The sequence below is a fragment of the Eptesicus fuscus genome, chromosome 16 (genome assembly GCF_027574615.1).
Source record: "Eptesicus fuscus isolate TK198812 chromosome 16, DD_ASM_mEF_20220401, whole genome shotgun sequence".
NCBI lineage: Eukaryota > Metazoa > Chordata > Mammalia > Chiroptera > Vespertilionidae > Eptesicus > Eptesicus fuscus.
Window position 1 is genome coordinate 37,648,331 of NC_072488.1, and position 20,381 is coordinate 37,668,711.

Below are 20,381 nucleotides of genomic sequence, written 5' to 3' on the forward strand. Positions count from 1 at the left end.
ATATGTGTATTATACTTGTGGAAGGATAAAAGCACCATGGCGAGCTCATGAAAGCTCCCAAGGGCCCGGAACCAAAAACCCCAGTTCCTTAGTGCACGGATTTTATAGTTTCTCTTTTATACTTGAGTATAACCCAAGATTCAACCCTGCTTCACCCCACTCCAGAAACTACTTTGAGAACAACGGGGAAGGAAGAACCTTGGGAAACCTAGAACACTGATCCACTTCACCCAGGCTCAGGAGTCCTGAGATGAGCCACAGTACTCAAGGTATGCCATCCTCTTCTTGGCATCAGTTGTTTTCCCCGGCCTGCGGGGTCTTCTAACGGGGGTACCGAGGCGGCGCACCTAAGAGAATGAGACAGACAAGGGACGCAAAGAATGGAGGCAAGACAAAAGGGATTCTGATCAAGCCTCAAAACTTTATTTTTACAGCGTTCCTTATATGTGATTTCTAGAAGGGTGGATGCCTAGGAGGGGTGGGGGCTGACCTAGATAATCGGCTAAAGTTGTAACTATAGATAAAGGGTGTGGCAGTTGAAGGGCGGCTACAGAAGAAATGCTTTGTCCTCAGGCAAGAGGAAGTGGGCCTAGTTTCAGTAACTTACTGAAGGTCAGAGTTAATCCTTTGACCGACTCTTGGTTCCTGACAAGTTGTCCATCTTAAACTCCATGCCGTTGATATGGCAGGAAGAGATTGGTTCTGTCTCTCAATCGGTAGGTATACAACACCCATGGAATCACCACCACATCAGTCACAGCTGACATTTGCTGGAACTTATTATGTCCTAAGCCCTGTATTTAATACTTTATTTACAGCATCTCACCTAGATCTCACATAGATCCTTGAGGGAGAGACTGTTATTTTTTTTAGCAATTGTCTTATGAGATTATAAAACATATAGAAAAGTACATAAAACATGCAAAATCTTTGTATGGACCTGATACCAATTTGCAAACTCCTGGAGGACAGGGAGTATCTTATTCATCTGTATATGCCCTCAGCACCTGAGATCGAGCCTTGAAACACTACTTAACACATTGCGGACGGATCACGAGAATTTGCCAGCTTTGTTTCGTTCCACTTCATGTTACACAGTGCTTTACAAAGTATCATACTTTAAAAAGATATTAGATTGTAAGAACATGTAATAAATAACTTCAAAATGCAATGGGTATTTAATTTCAAAGCGTGCCTTTAACATTTATGTAAAACGTTGTTGTACTCGCTCAATAGAAACTTATCTGGCCACTGGGTAAAGCTAGCAATAAAACTACTGGTCCACAATGTGTTAGTGTTGTTAGGGCTTAATAAGCTAATAGCCAAAAGAAAACAAATGGTCCCTTGTCTTAACAGGTCTCAATTCTTGGTGCAGGTCTCACTCTCACCTGTGGAACTTTGAATGACACAGTCGCCACTGCCCACGCCTGGAGACCCTGGTGCCATGGGGGAATCCTTTCATCATAGCTGGATTTTGATCATACAAATAGTTGTACTCACCTTTAACTCAAATGAGAAGAATGTGTTTGCCATGATTTCACTAAACATGAGACTAGAAGCTCTATGATATGTATCTATCATCTCTTTTCTTCTAAGATAATTTTTCTTATACAACTCCTCCTTTCAAATATTTAAATACTCTAGGGAATATCAGTAAATGGATTTTTAAACCCACACTCTCAACATTTTTACATAAAAAAAGAATAAGAGTAATCATGGGAATAAAAATGGAAATTTCTCTGGCAGTGCATAAAAGGGGAACAGTTACTAGGATGAGAAGGAATCCATTAAGATGATTATCAGTAATAGCCAAAGAATTTACAGTAGTATTTTATAAAAGCAATACTCTAAAATTTGCTCTATTTTGACAATTATATGAGTGGTAAAAAAAAATTTTTTTTGAAATGATGTCTATTTGTGTCCAGAACTGTTATAAATATACTAAATTTCATGTATTCAATGATTCATCCAACAAATGTTAGATGAACACTATACTAGGCACTAGAGATAGTTTATGAAATTGAAAATTACAATGGATATGGTAAGAGCATTATTATACATACACACAAGGCACGTCAGGGGCTTAAAAGAAGAGAAAAAAAAAAAAAAAAAAATGGGGGAAGGGGTAGAATACTGAGAAGATGTCTGTGAAGGTTTCCAGGAGGAATTTTTCTTAAGCTTTGAATTTTATCTTAAGGAAAAAAACAAAAACAAAGCCAGCTAGTTTGAGGAGTATGTATATATCAGAGTTCTTAATCATAAGCAACAGAAATTGTCATTCGTTGAATTAACTATTAAAGAAATTTATTAAACATTATATTAGGTAGCTCAGAATTTCCTGGATGACTCAAGAACCAGGTTCAGAGTCCACACAGACAGAAACATCTCCCAAAGCATCTCCCAAAATCATGCCGGAGAGAAGCATGCCATGGTATAGTCAGTGCCACTGGCCCTGAACATTAAACAGCAGCTAATTCCTGCTGCCTCAGTTCAGTCCGGCTGCAATTGCTACCATCACTATGGGGAAAGTTCTCTGTTGTTCGTGTTTCTGTGTGTCATTGGTTCCTAATTCAACGTCTTGGGAGAGGCATCGGCTTAGCAAGGCCTAGGTCACATGCTACACCTAGCGGCAAAAGAAGCTAGGAAAGTATCTGCCTAGCTTTCTTTGTGGGATAACTACCACCCCCAAAACTGAGTGGCTTACCATCGACAACCATCATTATATCTCCGGCTTCTATAGGTTGACTGAGTTCAACTGGACAGTCCCGCTCCAAGTGGTGTCTGCTGAGTCTAAAATCACCTGAAGGCTCATCTGGCTCACTCATAAGGCTGGCTGTGGGCTGGGAGCTCAGCCAGCTACCTAATATTCTTCTGTGAGCTACTTAGTATCATTTCAATACATTTCTTTTCTACTTCATCAGCCGGGGTTGACTGGTGGAGCATTACTTGGTTGAGGGGGGAATGAGACTGAGAAAGAGATGGAACTCGAGCAGGCCGGTTTTCCTCCCTGGGGTCGTCATCACGTCGACTGGGCTTCCCTCAGTGTGGTGCCCTCAGGGAAGCTGTACCTTTCACATGGTGTCTCTCTTCCAAGAGGGAGCATTTTAAGCAGCAAAGGTAGAAGCTCCAGATCTCTTAACGCTCAGCCTGAAAAGGTACACAGCACCACTTCCACCCATGCTATTGGGCAAATCAAGCCACCCGCTAGCATGCACTCAAAGAAGAGCAAGACAAACCCCATCTCAAATGTAAAGAGTGGCAAAAAAAAATTTTTTTTTCTGCAGCTGTCTTTAATTCCCCACACTGGCACTTTGAGCTTTTACACGAGAGGAAGGCAAAGATTCATAAGTTGATGATTTTCCTATACATAGAAAAGGAGTTCAGATGCTGAGCTCTCTTAAAAGAAAGAAAGAAAGAAAGAAAGAAAGAAAGAAAGAAAGAAAGAAAGAAAGAAAGAAAGAAGGAAAGAAGGAAGGAAGGAAGGAAGGAAGGAAGGAAGGAAGGAAGGAAGGAAGGAAGGAAAGAAAGAAAGAAAGAAAGAAAGAAAGAAAGAAAGAAAGAAAGAAAGAAAGAAAGAAAGAAAAAGACAATTGTTCACTGTAAGAAGCAGGAAGGGCACTCCAAGTAGAGGAAACAGCACTGGAAAGCCACAGAGAGGGCTTCAGCAGGTACTGCCGCTTAAATAGTGCACTACCAATGATAATGTAATTCCCGCGGTTCTCCTGCTAACACTGCATTAGAGAACTCCTTGTGGAGCAGACTTGTAATTCTACTGTATTTGTGCATATTAGAGGGTTTAAACTGATTACAATTGATTTGGAAGTGGCAGTCCGTGTTCATTTTCCCCTTTCCACATCTTTAAAACCCTTTACAAGGTCACTGTTTACTCAAGCTGCTCCAGAATCGGAAATGTGTGCCTGACAATGATTGCCTAGGGAATGCAGGAGTTTGGAAATAAGTGTAAGGGAGAGCCAGACCTCATCTGTACAGTCGGGTATTTTTCAGTAGTCTTTTCTTTCCCTTCGCATTATTCGAAAGAGCAAAAGAGTAGAAAGAATAATACAACAAACAAGTATCAACCACCTACATTTGGTTCAATAATTGCTAGACTTTGCCATATTTGCTTTATCTCTAGGTTTATGGAGGGGGGTGTTGAACCATTTTAAAATAAATTACACACATCATCACACTTTAGTCACCTCTAAACAGTAAAGATGTTCTCACACATATTAATAATTTCATTATTATACCTTAAAAATGTAATAGTCATTTCTCAAGAGCATTTAATGCCAGTCCATATTCAGATTTCCTCAATTATCCCCCAAATGTCTTTTATAACTGGTTTATTCAAATAAGGATCCTATAAAGAACCACACATGGCATTTGGTTGTTACTTATCTTAAACCTCTTTTAATCTAGAATATCCCTTTTGAACATTTTTTTGTTTTGTGGAATAATCTAAGTACTGGATCGGTATGACTGTTTCTTTGTAATCCTGTTTAACTTGTTCCTCCAGTATTTCCTGTCACCTGGAAGGTAGATTTAGAGGCTAATTTAGATTCAGGTTAACTATATTTGGCATGAACACTGTGTACTTCTGCCTTCTCTGTACTGCTGTGATCTGCCTGTTTCATCTGTGGTCTCTGTACTTCACGTTACATCACATCAGGAAGCTCATTGTGTCCAGTTGCCTTTGCCTTTCAGTCTGGGAAGTGGGGAGCAAAAGTAATGTACACCAGGTTGGATGAGGCAAAATATTCTAAGACAGAGTCCCAGCAGGAATAAAGGTGTGGAGAGAAGTGAGAGCCAGCTCCCAGGGACGCTGTGTGCTTCTGAGTCCTTAGCTTTGGGCTAACTGGCTCACCTAAAAGGAGTGATTCTCATCTTCATAGTATTAATGGAGGCAAAGATCCTGGCACCTTGTTGAATAGGAAGGTCCCAGCAGAGTCCCTGCACAAGTCTCTCATGCCCTGTTCTGGGAGAAGTCTGGTCTGATTTCCTAAAAGGAAAAGCAGTACAGCAATGTTTACTTCATGGGATCCACAGAGCAATTAGAATTAAGGGTCTGGTGCACTTAATATGGGCCCAGAGGCTAGTACACTGGAATTATTGTCTCTGTCAGCTCTCACACGCCAGCAGAGATCCAAACTGGCAGTAGGGAGTTCTCTGGAAAGCTGGTGTGGCAATTTGGTTCCTGGATTGATTTTAAGCGTTTGGGAGCAGTGGCAGACACTTGAAGGACTCAGGAGTCGTGGCCCCAGTGGACAGAATTACCTGAGACAGTACAGAAGCACCTGGCAGTTGCGTGTTTCTCAACCTCAGCACTACTGATGTCTTGGGCTGAATAATTCTTTCTTGTGGAGGTCACCCTCTGCATTGTAGAAGCCATAGTGGCTTCCCTGGCCTCAACCTCCTCCATGCCAGTTACACCCCCCACCCAAGCTGTGACATCCAAAAGTTCCTCCAGACATTACCAATATCCTGGGGTAGAAGTGTGGTGGGAGAGGGGAAAATCAGCCCTGGTTTTGAATTACTGGTCTGGGGGGACAGGTCAGTTGAGTGGCAGTAGGGTTTTCCATTAAAGGACCACCAGGCTCTGTGTTGGAATCTCTTACACACAGTAGTTCATCTCATCTGAATAGCAGCTCTGAGACAAGGGCTCTGTCTTGATTTTTACAGCTGAGGGAAGTTCTGCGCAAGGGGCTGTGATGTTGCTAAGGTCCTGACCTGAGTATACCTCACTGTAAATGGAATTCTCTCTCCATGTACCAAGCTGCTTCTCTTAGTGACAACAGGAGCAGTCGTCAGAATGCTGGCATCCCAAGCCTGGTTGCAAGCACTGAGCTTCAATGCAGGTCAGGAGTGAGATGGGGCAGACTTGAAGGAGCATTGGCTGGGCGCAGGGAGCATCTACTGGCTTAGCAGCATTGCGCGGGTAGGAGTTTTCAGGGGCACTGGGAGGTTTCCACTGATGGTTTTCATGGGGCTGCTGCTACCTGACCTGACCAATGAGGCGAAGAAAGGATAGCCATGAGGGTCACAGAAACATGCTTTGGAGTGGGGGATCATGCAACATATTAAAAACATGGAGGAAAAAACATGGTAGGACCCTGAGAAATAACAATGAGAGGATTGTACTCAAGTTCTTCCAGTAATGTAGAAGATCCTAGAGATAATTCAGGAGTTACAGCATGAGAACACTACTTACACGAACCACACTTCACTAAGTAGCATAGTGTTGAGAGACGCTCGCTGAACACCCTAGGAAGGAAGGGCTGGTGCGTGGAGGGACAGGCCTCAGGCACTGGGCACGGAGGAGTCTGGAGAAGTACCCCTCCAGTAGAACCGATCAGATACACGAGGGCAACCCATATCTGAAGTGAAGCTTCTCCCAACTATGACAGCAGATCTTCCTCTTCTCTGAACCCCCGTTTCTTTGTTAGTCCTATGCACTTCAGCATTTAATTGTTCTCCATTTTAGAGAATCAGAAGTTTCGATGTTGTAGTTGTTTCAAGTATATTAGTCTTGTCTCCCTAACTAAACTGTAAAATCTTTTGTTTATGGGCAAGAACCAAGGCCTATTTCTTTACAGTCCCACAGCACAATGCCAAGTGCATAACTGTTAATTAATTTTAAAAGGCAAATTACAAAAGTAATCAAGAATAGGAATAACTATAAAACCATTGAGGAACATGATAAATAGCAAAGCCTCATAAAAGCTAGTAACAATTAACTATGCAATTTTTTTTTAGAAAGAGTCCATTGGTTTAAGAAAATGTTATATCTTCAACAAATATTATTTCATCTACCATGTGCCAGGCAATGTTCTTGAAGTTGGGAACATGGAAATGGATAAGACAGACACAAATCTCTGCCCTCGTGCAAGTATAATTTGCATGAAACTATCTCTGCCACATTTCTCTGGATCCCACTACCACACACAGTTAAAAACAGACGTAAGTTTTCCGCAAAGGTAATACTCTAGTTCAGCATTGTCCAATAGAAATAGAATTTGAACTACTATGTGATGTAAAATATTCTAATAGCTACATTTTTTTCTGAGTGAAAAGAAACAGAAGAAGTTAATTTCAAAATCTTTATTTAATCAAATATATCTAATATATTTTAAAATGTAATCAATAGCTTTAAATTATTAAATTAATTTTTGAACTAGGTCTTCAAAATCCTGTGGCACATCTCAATGTAGACTATACAAGTTCTGAATTCTAAACAACCACATGTGGTTAGTAGCTATCATATTGAATAATGAATGTAGCTCTAGTTATTTTTTAAGTAGCACATTTAATTAGCCAATGACTTCTGTGATGGTCATTTCAACATGTTAATAAAGCCAACTAAAGAGGAGTCAAATTTAGGTATGAGCCTTTCTTCCTCTGCATTTAGGAAATGTCTTCAGGGTCCTTACTTTAAATGTTATGTATTAATTTGAATTTCTACCACCAGGAGCCTATCCTTTAAAACTTTATCTTTGGAAAGGTCTATACTGTCCTGACATTTTGAATATCTGTCCAGAATGTTCTAGCTATCCAGTAATCCAGAAAGTATCAAAACATTAAATTGTAATTTTCATTATTTATGCAATAGACTTGATAAGCAAGTCCTACAAAGACCAGTGGGAATGATTAAGAAACAAAATCTCTGTTGTTTCACCAAGTATAAAATGGGGAAGTCCCCATCAAACCAGCAACAAAAACATTAGCAACAAAAAAGTTTAATTGTATTGTTGTTATAAAACAAGCTTCTTTTTATACTGCTATTCTATGTGATTAACACAATTTATACCTAGCATGAATGTTTATCTTCAGCACATCTTATATTATGGTCATAGCCAGCTGAGTATATAGAAAACAAGTTTATTTGGGTCCCAAATAGTTTTGGTTTCTTGTGTGCTTTGGCGAAAAAAGAGAAGATTGTATCAAACAAGAAGTAATGTGGAGGAGAAATGGAATTTACTCTGTATTAGGAACATGAAATCTGGTTTCTAGTTCTCAAGAATCCAACTGGATGACTGAGGACATCATTGTCATTTAACCTCTTAGGACATTATGAATCTTACCTGTAAAACTGGGAGGCCCAGCTGGCGTGGCTCAGTGGTTGAACATCGACCTATGAACCAGGTGGTCACAGTTTGATTCCTGGTCAGAGCACATGCCAGGGTTGCAGGCTCGATCCCCAGTGTGGGGCATGCAGGAGGCAGCCAATCAATGATTCTTTCTCATCATTGATGTTTCTATCTCTCTCTCCATTCCTCTCTGAAATCAATATATATATATATATATATATTTCAAACTGGGGGGAGAGACTACTTTTGGACTACATGGTTTCCCATGCTGCTAAACTTTTTACAGCAAATTTTCAATGGCTTCAATTCTGTATGCATGGCACTTTAGATTATAGTGAAAGCTTGTTCCATTTATTAACCTTACTCATTGTAAGAAGAAAAAAACTCCATTAGAAAATAATTCATACATACAGAAAATGGAAAAGCATATTAAATGACAAAATGAGGCAAATTTTCTTTTACCCAGGAAGAAACTGAGGGACCATAATATTCCTCTTCTGTAGAGTGAGAAGGCCAGATGGTATAGGAGGGTGGGGCTGTGAATCAAGAGCTCACAGTTCTAGTCCTAATTCCATCTCTAACTTTTTGATCTTGTACAAATCTCAAAATATGTGGCCACATCTTCTGTAAAATGGCATTAATTGGCTCTATAGGGATCTGTGTGAGAATCAGAAGATATAATATACTTAAAGGCACTTTGAAATATTCTGCAAATCTAATATATTAGCATTAGCATAATCAAGAACTATCTCTAGGTCCCTGTTCACAATTCATAGTTTTATTTATTTATTTTTTTCACAATTCATAGTTTTAACCTAACTGGTCCTGGAAAAGTTATTTTTTTAACCATGAAAAAAAATGAATATAGAACATGGCACATATTCTAATCAGATTGATACCTATAGCTCTAGTTTAAGTGTGTTGAATAGTAATGCATCTATGAATATATCACTATTTATCCACTAAAAAGTGTTTACTGGGTTATAAAATAAAATCATAGGAAAATACTTAAATATGGAAAGGACCTTAGAGATCTTCTGGTACAGGGTTTCTTAAGCTGGCATTTATAGACTCTCTTCCATTAATGAGATTTAGGTTTAAGAAATTTGAGCATCTGGAGGATGAGCATTTTCTGCAGAAAGGGACAAATCTTTGACCATATTCTCAAAGAGTTACATGTGCTAAACACAGTAGTTACTTGTCCGAGTAGAGGTGAGAATCTGTGGTCTAGTAACTTGGTATAAATTACTTACACTCTCTGAGATGATGAAGTACCAGTAAAATATAGCCTTTTGGCTCAACCATTTTTATATTGAGAAGAAATCCCTAAAATCAGACAAAGCCACATTCGAAAAATGTTCATCAAAATATTATTTATAGCCGAAACCGGTTTGGCTCAGTGGATAGAGCGTCGGTCTGCGGACTGAAAGGTCCCGGGTTCGATTCCGGTCAAGGGCATGTACATTGGTTGCGGGCACATCTCTGGTGGGGGGTGTGCAAGAGGCAGCTGGTCGATGTATCTCTCTCATCGATGTTTCTAGCTCTCTATCCCTCTCCCTTTCTCTCTGTGAAAAATCAATAAAATATATTAAAAAATATATATATTATTTATAATAGTGGAAAATATCTATGAGTAGGATAATGGATAAATCAGTCTATCTACTCCATTGAAACTATGTAGGAAAGTAAAATTAAGGTTTTATAAAATGTTAAGCAATAGTAGGAAATACTTATAACATACTAGTAAGTGAACAAAAGGATACAAAATCAACTTATATGATGACTACAACTTTATAAAAATTCTGCACAGGAGAAAAAAAACAAGGTAAATATAACAAATGATAACTGGTCATTTATTTTTTCTTTTCTTGATACAAAATCTTAGCTAATGTAGTTATGGTCATAATTTTTAAAAGGTAAACAAAAACAATACTATCATTGGACCCAAATGCAATGAATATAGTAAGTATGTTTCCCACAGATTCATCATCTTAAAAACATTCAGAGATAAAGACTTTGCTTTTGCAATACAATTTCACAAGCATTGAAATGCTGTCTTCAGAATTATGGTAGGATTACCAATTACAATTGGTTGATTGCACTCACAAGTCAGCTGGCCAAATAGTTCTATGTACAACGTTGGACTCTGATTTCTTAATTGTCCTTAGTGAACAGAATTGGCTTCTGCATTTACCTGAAAAAAAAAAATCATAATCCCATGTTATGTATGAAATCAGGAAGATATTTTTTCAGAAAGCAGGGTTTTCCTTTGAATGTTCTGATGTTAAATTAATTATTTCACTTTAAACATTTTCTTGATATAGGTTCAGCTTTAAGATTTTGTCATATGTTCTTATTATCCTGATATTTCTATTGAGTAGAGCTATCAAATAAAAACAGGCATGTGTTCATCTAAAATAATTAATTTCCAGTTTCTACACACACACACAAACACAGTTTTCTTTCCTTCCTTCTTGGGTAATAAACTTATACTAACATATATATGTATATTCAATCATGCAGCTAAAACCAGCAGGGGGCGAAATACAATAGGAATAAATTTGACAAGCCATATACTATAGTAGATTATTCTCGCTTTAACGATAACCAAAGATCCAGCACGGCCACGAAGCAATTGGTGGTGCTCCAATGTAAAATTATGTCGTCTACGCATATCTGACAGCGAATGAGCCGTGGAGACAAATGCGGGTCTATTGTAGCGCTCCACGTTAATCTGCCTAGAACACTGCAGAGACGGGGATAAACCATGATGAACTGCTTTTGTCCTTCTCTTCCCCGATTTGTGAACTTCCTCCACTCAAAGGGGTGGACACCTCCCGGTGGCCCCAGGGGGTGTTTTTCATCCTGTTTCTCTGGGTAGCCGTTGAGCTCTGCTGTTTGGGAATATTTTAAATTATCCCGATTACCGTTGCAGGCATGGCAAGTGTGAGAAGGGCTCGCGATTTGCAGGGTAGGGGCCCCGGCTCATCGCCCCGGACGGTGACAATAGTCCTCGCAGCCTTGCACTCTGGTTCTCACTGTGGCGGCGTCCTGACTATTCCTGCTCAACGCGGGGGGAGGGACTTACAAACACGCAAGGACCCACTGCTCAAGACTGATGATAGAAAAAGAATCTGTTATGACCTGTTAGAGAAACGCAGAAGTGTATTTGATGCCTTTAGTTTCATCGGATCTTCTCCCGCAGCATCGGTTATTAAAAAAAAAAAAAAAAAGACCGCAGCCTCCATCCGTTAACAAAATCCCGTGTCTGTGGTGTTGGTCTCCAGGACGATTTGTCAGTTCGGCGGCGACTTTCCCCCCTTTCTTCCCCTCGTAAGTTTCACGTACAACCCTCTCTTCTTTCTTTGTTAAACATCAGCTTCCTCTTCTGTCAAATGGAATTAAAAAGAGGAAGAGACTTAGTGAGTGAGAAAGTCGTTTTTTCGGGGCGAAAAGGACAAGCTGATCAGTGCTCCACTTTGCTTTTTAACGAGATGATTCGGTATTTCAAAACCTTAGTAATTTTATGTGGCGAGCCAGAGGCTTAACTCGTCCTGAGCTGAACCTCGACGTGAATCGGCTAAAGAAGCACCTGTCCCTCGCCCCGAGCGCTGCCTCGGCGGGCGGCGGAGGGCGGAAGGACGTCGCCGCCTTTTCCCGACCTCGAACGACTCCGCGACTCCCAAGGAAGGAGAGAACAGGGCAACTTGCCCTCACCCAAAATGGCGGCCGGCGCGCTGCGCGAGGGCGCCTGCGCGGGGCAGCGTTCTGTGACACTAACTCCCTTGGAGTTTCCCTCCCACACGCCTCCCCGGCACCCACCAGCGTCCGGCCCCGACCTAGCCACCTGCGCCCGGAAGTGACGTTAGGCAGCAGCGGTTCCCGCGCTGCATGATGGGAGAGTGTGTGGAGTGGGCGGGGGGTCTCCGCGGAGGAGGAGGTGGAGGCGGCGGCGGCGGCGGCGGCGGCGGAAGAGGGCGGAGGGTAATGGGATGGGGGTTCCGCGGCAGCGCTGAAACTCCGGGTGGGCGTCCATGGCGCTGCTTCGCTGACAGGGCTGTGAGTAGATTGCCTTCCGCTCTCACCAGCTCCGCGTCGGAATAGCCGGTCCTTCCCCGGGGAGCCAGTTCCTCCCCGGCCCCCTGAGCCATGCCCATCGCGGCCGCCCCGGACGAGCCAGGTAAGCGCCACTGCTCCTCTCCCCCAGCTACGCTTGGGGGAAGAGGGTGAGGGGACCCAGCCCACCCGCCAGACCCTCGCCGGGGCAGGGGGCACCTGTCTGCCGCGGAGCCGGGCGCTGCGGGGAGGTGCTGGCTCTGCGGGCCTGCGGGCTCCGGGCTTGGGCTCTGCCCTCTTCCGCGGCGGGTGCGGGGAAGCCGGCGGCGGCGCCCGAAGCGTACAGCTTCCTCCTTGCCACCCCAGGCACCGGCCGGGGAAGTGAGAGTCGTCGTCACCTCCCCGGCCGCCGCCGGCTCGCCCTGTCCCTCCGCTTCCACCTGCCCACAGCTCCGCGCCGGCCGCTCCCTCCCGGGAGCTGCGGAGAAGTTTGGGGCTTTGCTGGGGCTCCCTTTTTCTCCCTCCTCCTCCCTCGTGACAGGTGTAAACACTGCCTGCTTTGCCCAGGCCGGAGACTGGCCGCGACCAGAGTCTGCTGCTCCCAAGGGTCTCTGAAGCAAGCGGATTTTGAATTCTCCTGCGGGCGGAGGAGACGACCCCAAAGCTCATGCATCCCTTCCTGAGAGGACCTTTTCTGCTCCCTTCTTGCGCTCCTCAGGAAATAAACTGCGTCTCTTCCCCAGATTGCGTTCGAAAAGTTGGACCATTATTCTTTCAGCGCCCAGCTTGGCAGGTGCTCCTGTCTTGCTTGGGCCGAGGACAGAATGTAGGGTGAACGGTGGTAGGGCCCCTTCTCCTTTAGGAAAGGACTGGGCATGGCTAGGTTTTTCTTTTGTTGGTTAATGCAAGTTATAGCTTGGTTTCCCACTATATTTTCTACTGGGGCCAGGGAAGGATTAACTCATACATGTGAATATTTTACTGGGGAATAAGTGAAACAAAAGCAAAGGTTCCATTTCAAAGTTCTCGCTTTAGGAGAGAAGAAAAGTAGAACTTGAATCTTCCCTTTCACTGCCTACGTTGGTACTCCCCGGTTTGGGGGGTTGGAGGGGGGAAGGGGCGGGGGGGAGAGAGTTGAATCCTTTATGTTACATTTAAATTGTTGCTTTCAGTTAACCTTTTAGACAGATATTTGCCAAACTCTAGGTGAAACAACTGTTTCAACACTATTGTGTTGATAAAATTTATGCAGTGTACATTTATGCCCTTTGCCGGCTTAAATGTTCGTTTTTGTAGTAATTTTTAACTCTTCCCAGAAGTATAGGGTGGGGCAAGTTGTTCATATGGAAAGTAATACAATAGTTAATAAATAATACAAGAATAAACTGTTTTGCGTACTCACAACTGTAAACCTATTTTTACCATACCCTGTATAGATGTTTAAACAAAGTACCTGTGGTAAGTCTTCTGAATTTTGTCCATGAAGATATTTCACATGGATTAAAAGACATCTTGTGTAAAACATCTAGCCCATTACATGGAACCTAGTAAATGCTCTTTAGATCTAATTCTTCTGTTATGTATCAGTTAAATATATCAATTAATCTTCAAAATATAGATATTTTTAAATATTAAAAAGGCTCTTGAAAGAAATTGAGTAGATTTAGCATAATATGTAGGGCATTACAATTTTGATGTTTTCTTGATTTTTTTTTTTACCTAGAGACTATTATAAAAATAATTCCATATCAAAACAAAGATAATGTGTCCATAATTGCATTGATAAATTTTGCAGACTCCAATTGCCTTTATGAAAATCATGTATCTAGGTAAATCCTATTATAAAATATTTTAAATATTAATTTGTTCTGCTTACAGTTAGTTAAAAACTAATACACAAACATATATACACAGTCGCGGGTCCTTTTGCAACTTTATATAATTACTAACACTGACAGACACTACTTTTCTAAGTGATGTACAGTACATTAACTCATTTCATCCTCGCAACAACTCTATAAGCCAGTAGGCTTATCCCCATTTTCCCCATTTTCTAGAGAGCAAATTGAGGCAGAGAGATGTCAATAACTTGCTTAAAGTCAAACAGCTGTTAAGTGACAGCCAGGATATAACATACCATTTATATAGTTTTAACATATGCAAAAATATACAATATTTTTTTCTGGAAATCATGGAATATGTAGCAAAAGTATAAAAATATACCTGGGAATGGTAAATGACAAATCAGAATTAAAAGTTACCTCTGGAAAATTAGAGAGGAATAAAGGATCTAGGAAGGGCCCAAGGGTTTTGAACCATAAATGTACTGTCTTTAAATCTAAAGCTGATTTGGTAAAAGATTAAGTTTCAACACAACTAGGTGATGGGTACTTGCTCATTCATTACCCCTCCCCCCCAAACTTTGTTGTATGCTTGAAATCATAATAAAATTAAAAGTTCAGGTTTTCGTTTAAAAAGCTATATAAAGTATCGCTCTGTCTGTCAGCATGGTATATTTTAAAAGAGGAAAGGGAAGGAGTTGGTGTCATTTTGTGTTGACTTTTAAAATTCAAGGAGCCTCTAACTTAAAAGTATTCGGATTAAGAAATGTTGCCCTCTCCAGGTTCCTCTACAGCAGTTTCTCTTGCCTGGGCTCTCCTCTAATTGCTGCCAGTGATCAGTAGCTCTGTATCACACGCCTAGTTTCCATTTCTGGCCTTACCCTAGGGCAGGGGCTCATAAGTCCGGATTAGACCTATTCCCTGAGAAAGGGAAAAGGTCTGAAACTATACAGTAATAGGAAGATGGGGAGTCATTGCTTATTAGTTTGGGAGGAGTGAAAAGAGAAGGAAAATAGATTTAAGACTCTGTCCTATCATTCCTCAGTCACTACCACCCCATTCTGAATAACTTAAGTAAACCTTACAAAGATAAATTGCTAATAAATTAAAGGTTGTCTGTATGCTCAAAGCTTAATCTATAAGCAGTATTTTGGTGAATAGTTCCCAGAGGAAAATCAAGTAGTAAATTAGAATAAATTCACATATTTACATAAATATTTATAATATGCTGCAAATCATTTCAACTAAGTATCTACTAACACCATGGTATTCTTTTCCTGCCATTCATTCAGCAAGTACTTAACTGAGCACTTGCTGTATATCAGGCTTTGTTTTACCTGGTGATATGAAATGAACAATCAAGGAAAAAAATTAGCCGTCATAGGGCTTCAATTTCTTTTATGTGTGTGCATAATGTTTGTATATGTGGATAGGCAAATGAAATACAGAGATGGCAGATGATGTTAAATATTATGGAGAAAAATAATTTAGGGAGATAGACAAGTACAAACTTTTTTACTTTGAATTGGGGTGGGAGGTTGGTGGTACTTGTAGTTTTACATAGGATTGAGTTAGAAAAGGCTCAAGACATTTCTGAAGAAGAGAATAAGGGGGAGAGAGGTAAAAGTATGCCTGGAATATTCAAGAAATTACAAGCAGAAGAGTAGTAGCTGTGATCAGCAAGTTAGAGCGTGAGAGGGCAATGTTGTAGGGACTTTGTAGACAATCCAGCGACTTGGACTTCTTACTCTGTGAGATGGGAAACCATTGCAGGGTTTTTTGAGTAGAGAACTCAAAAGTATCTGTTTGGCAAGAGTGAAAGCAGGAAGATTCCGTTAGGAGGTGGTTACAGTGATGTAGCCAGGAGATTATAGTGGCTTGAACCAAGATGGTGGTGGCAACAGAGGTGATGAGAAGTGGTAGAACAGTTTCTTGAATTGGAACCTTTAATAATTTTCCCATTGCTAAACTCAAAAAACTTACACAGAGGTGCCACCTTCTAAAATTCAAGGTTGTCAGCATAACTGCCTTATTCCAGCTATCCTACTTTCTTACCAGACTCTACTACTGTGTGATTTCCTGCTCCTTGACAGTTGCCACGTGCTTTATCTTTAGCGCCTACCTTTTCCTCTCTCAATTAAAATCCTTCCCATTTCAAATTCTTTCTCCTTTATGAAGCTTTTTTCCTCATTTCAGCATTTTTTCCCTCTTCCCAGTCAAGTAAGATCTTTTTCTTAGAATCCTTATAGCCACATTTTAGTTCATATGGTGTTTATATTCTGCCTCAGTAATTGGCTTTTACTGTTTTCTTGTATTGTCCCCCCTAATTAATTGTTAGTTTTTCAAAGGTCATGACTCCTTTTACTCACTTCTCCTTATAGAACCTAGAGTTTTGTATATAGTAGATGCTCAGTAAATAGTGGATGTACATATTTTTTAATTTAAAAAAATAGCCTTTTAGTACAAAAGAATACAGGAGCATTGTAGAAAATAGAAAAGAAAGAAATCACAATTTCACTACCCAGAGAGCCCCACTGTTAACAGTTTAGTACATTTCTTTCCATGCATATATGTACGTTTTACAAAAATGAAATTTTATTGTACTGACGGCGTTATAGTTTTTTTGTTTTGTTTCAGTCAGTTAGTGACTCCTCCTGTCATCACAGGAAATTTTCACCTAAACTAATTTTCAAGGCCATATTCAAATTCTTCCCCAGCTGATCCAAAAATGTTGCTTTACAGCTGATTTGCCAAAATTAGCATTCACTCCATATTATAATTTTATGGTTTTTAAGATTATGGAAGGATAACATATATATATACTCCTTGTGGAAAACGTAAAGAAAACTAGTAATGCCCCTTGATGGCACAGGCCTTCTGTTTTAATGCCTGGCACAGAGTAGTACTTGGTAAATATATATTAAAAGGAATAATAGCCTGGCTGGCTTGGCTTAGTGGTTGAGCATGGACCTGTGAACCAGGAGGTCACAGTTCAATTCCCAGTCAGGGCACATGCCTGGGTTGTGGGCCTGATCCCCAGTAGGGGGCGTGCAGAAGGCAGCCAATCAATGATTCTCTCTCATCATTGATAATTCTTTCTCTCCCTCTTCTTTTCTCTCTGAAATCAATAAATATATATATTTTAAAGGAATAATAGAAGAAAAAATTACTAATCATCACACTACGAAGAGGTAACTGTTAACATTTTTATTTTCCTTTAGTTGTTTTTTCTTCCTATTGATATATGTCATTCACGTATATAGGGTGTTCCCAAAAAATGTTTACACACTTTGAATAATTATTAATTCCAGTGGGTTAAATCTGAAAAGAAAGAAACATCAATTGAGCTATCATAAAAAAGTGTGTATACTTTTTGGGGGATACACCCTGTATATGTGTATCTATACACACAACATATATTTAGGAATCTATGCATAGATTTTTCTTTTACTATTAAAATGTGAGCATTTTCTCATGTTACTAAATATTCCTTAAAACATGATTGTTAATGGCTGTTAGAATGCCATCCGGTGAGTTTCAAGTTTTCTCTGCTATTTCCTACAAATTTTGGTGTGTTTCTTTCCAGTTTTTGCTATAATAGAAAAGCATTTCTGTGAACAAGTTTGAATGCAAATCTTTATCTTTGTCCTTGGTTATTTCCATAGGACTGACACTTAGAAGTGGAGTTACTAAATCAAAGGGCAAGCCAATTGCTTTCCAAGAGGTTATATATAATAATATTGCTATCGGCAGTGGTTGAGAGTAGCCGTCTTCCTGTAATCTCCTTAGGTGATCAGTAAATATGCAGTTTTTAAATTGTTTACCTGAATAATTTTTATTTAGGCTTTTTAGCAGTGTGGAATGTTTGCGTCATTTAAAATTTTTTGTAGGGTTTAAACTTGAGATGTGTCCTTGTTTGATGAGAGGTTAACATTGCTTAATGCCATGCTCTTTTGAAAATAATTCTGACTCTGTTAATAAGCTATTTAAGTACAAAAAATAGAATATTATTTTCTAGAACTGTGTTGTCCAGCACAGTAGCCACTATCCACATGTGGCATTTGAAATAAGGATAGTCCAAAGTAAGATGTGTTTTAAGTGTAAATTCACACCAGTTTTTGAAAACTAATGTAAAATATATAATAATTTATTTTGCATCAATTACATGTTAACATAATATTTGTGATATTTTGGGTTAAGTAAAGTAATTATAAATAAATTCATCTGTTTCTTTTTTAATTGGCTACTGGGAAATTAAAATTATATATGAGGCTTGTATTTAAAGTGGGCAGTGCTGCTCTCAGCATGACACTGACTTTTTTATGAAGAAGAAATATAAAATTAACTTCATTATTCTAGAAAGTAGTAAGTAGGTTTTTAAAAAATACTTACTTAAGCCTGCCAATATATTTTTCATAGCATACACAGTTTGCATAGTCATTTTTCAAGTTGTAAGTGTTTGATTACAAACCATAAGTTACTACAGTTCTTATGCTCTGAAAGAAATATTATGCAGTGTATGTAACAGTAAGAGGACTTGGGGGAAGGAGTTAGAAAACTTACGTGAGGAATCAATCCTTCATCTACTAGTAAGCATTAAAAGATGTGCCTGTCTGGAGTGGCTCAGTTGGTTGAGCGTAGTCCTGTGCACCAAAAGGTTTCTGGTTCGTTTCCTGGTCAGGGCACATATCTGGGTTGTGGGTTCGATTTCCCGTTGGGGACATGTATGGAAGGCAACTGGTCAATGTTTCTCTCTCACATTGATGTTTCTCTCTCCCTTCCTCTCTGTAAGCATGTCCTCAGGTGAGGATTGAAAAATAATTGAAAAATATGTGGGAATGTTTTAGGCAATGGGAATGTAGGTGCAAAGGCCCTTTAGCATAAAAGAATGTTATTGTCTGCCTTTCAAAAACTGAAAGAAAGCCTAGCTTAAAGAATTGATAACAGTGGGGAAAGAGAGGTGAAGTAGTGTGGCTAAAGAAATGGAATTGGGCTTAATAAACTTAGAGATTTTTTTTTTTTTGAGATATCACAAGCATTTTACATCATCAGATTGACTTTTTAAAAGATATTTGGATTGAACATGATTAAATAATAGTTCATGAAACTCGTTTAGTTGATAATGGCTGCTTAGACCAGAAAAAGGGTAGTGAAAAGAGATATTCTAAATTGAGGGGTTTATGAAATAAATATCATTCTTTAGAGATAGTGGAGCGTGGGGAGGTCTTAAGTTTCTGGCTTAGTAAGTGGATGGGTGGTAGGGACACTCTCTGAGTTAGAGAGCCCTGGAACAGGATCAGATTTGAGGGAACTTGAACTCTTATTGTTAAGCTAGGTCAAATCTTAAGGAATTCAAGTAGAGAGGACTAGTAGAGAGTTGACTTGGCTGGACTGAAGCTCAAGTTTGAGGGTTGGGCTATAGGGATCCATCTAGGACACAGTTAAAGCCTTGGGTAGATAAGATTGTTTGTGTGAGAATTATGAGAAGATACCCTGGATAAAACCTGGAAGAATTTATATGCTAATCTGAGTGTGTTTAATACTTATGAGAAAATCTGTAAAACATGTATCTCAAACCAAAAGTCATTACAGTACAGGGGAATACCAGATTCCTGCAATCACATTAGATTTGGAATTGGAGGCATTAGTAATCAATAAGGAAAAATGGAGACATAAGAATTGAAAAGAAAAGGGTCAACCAACACACCCCAATTTGCTTATGATGTGATGGTATGGTATACCAAGAGCTTTCAGATTTATAAACAGTACTCACCAATTAGAAAGTAGAAATGGAGAGACCCCATTTTACAATGAGCAGTTGTGGGAGAGGGGGGAGGTAAAATACCTAACAATAAATTTAACAACAAATGTAAAAATCCTACATTGCTACAGATTAAATTTTTATGTTAAATAAAGTTAACAGTTTTGGTAATAATAGAGGAGACCATTCCTAAGTCACACTTTCTTATTCTTGCAATGCTAACTTTATTTTTCAAAGGAAGACTTATAGGAGTAGGATCTTGAATATTTGCATGTGTCTTAATGAGACCACAGTTTTTTGAATGTATGAAATGAATGTTTCTGCCTCACCTACTCTCCCTAGTAGGTATTTTTGTTGTTTTATTCTTAGTCATTGCTTATGTTTTGTAGTATTATCTGTGGTTTAGCATCTCCAGTCTTGTTTATTGTGTGGATGCAGAAATGTTGACTTTGGAATATTTGCAGATAAAACACTACTGCTGCAGAGACATTCAAAATGTGAAAATTGATGTATTTTCTTAAAGCTTTTGTTTTTAGTAGCTATTTCTAAAAAGCAATGAACCTATCATCAAGAGATCATTTAACTCTTTTTATACTGAATGTTCATAATAACATTTTTGTTCCTTTTTTAAAAAATTTG

The 20,381-nt window shown here is 39.6% G+C and overlaps 1 protein-coding gene and 1 long non-coding RNA gene across 9 annotated transcripts in view; one reads left to right on the forward strand and one right to left on the reverse strand.

Annotated features, from left to right (window-relative positions):
• Nucleotides 1–9,914: 9,914 nt before the first annotated feature.
• Nucleotides 9,915–11,825, reverse strand: LOC129151906 (uncharacterized). Its single transcript, XR_008558626.1, has 2 exons — nt 11,229–11,825; nt 9,915–10,278 (listed from the first exon to the last, which is right to left on the reverse strand). It is a non-coding gene; the product is annotated as an uncharacterized LOC129151906 (long non-coding RNA).
• A 201-nt stretch (nt 11,826–12,026) lies between these two features.
• Nucleotides 12,027–20,381, forward strand: part of AFTPH (aftiphilin) — a 66,565-nt gene continuing 58,210 nt past the window's right edge. For 6 of the 8 annotated variants that reach the window (XM_008147548.3, XM_054728510.1, XM_054728508.1 and 3 more), the window contains exon 1: nt 12,038–12,264. The gene's annotated coding sequence lies outside the window, so the exon portion shown is untranslated. Of the gene's footprint in view, nt 12,265–20,381 lie in introns of all 8 variants that reach the window. The other 2 variants (XM_054728507.1, XM_008147547.3) reach the window with 2 other exon arrangements.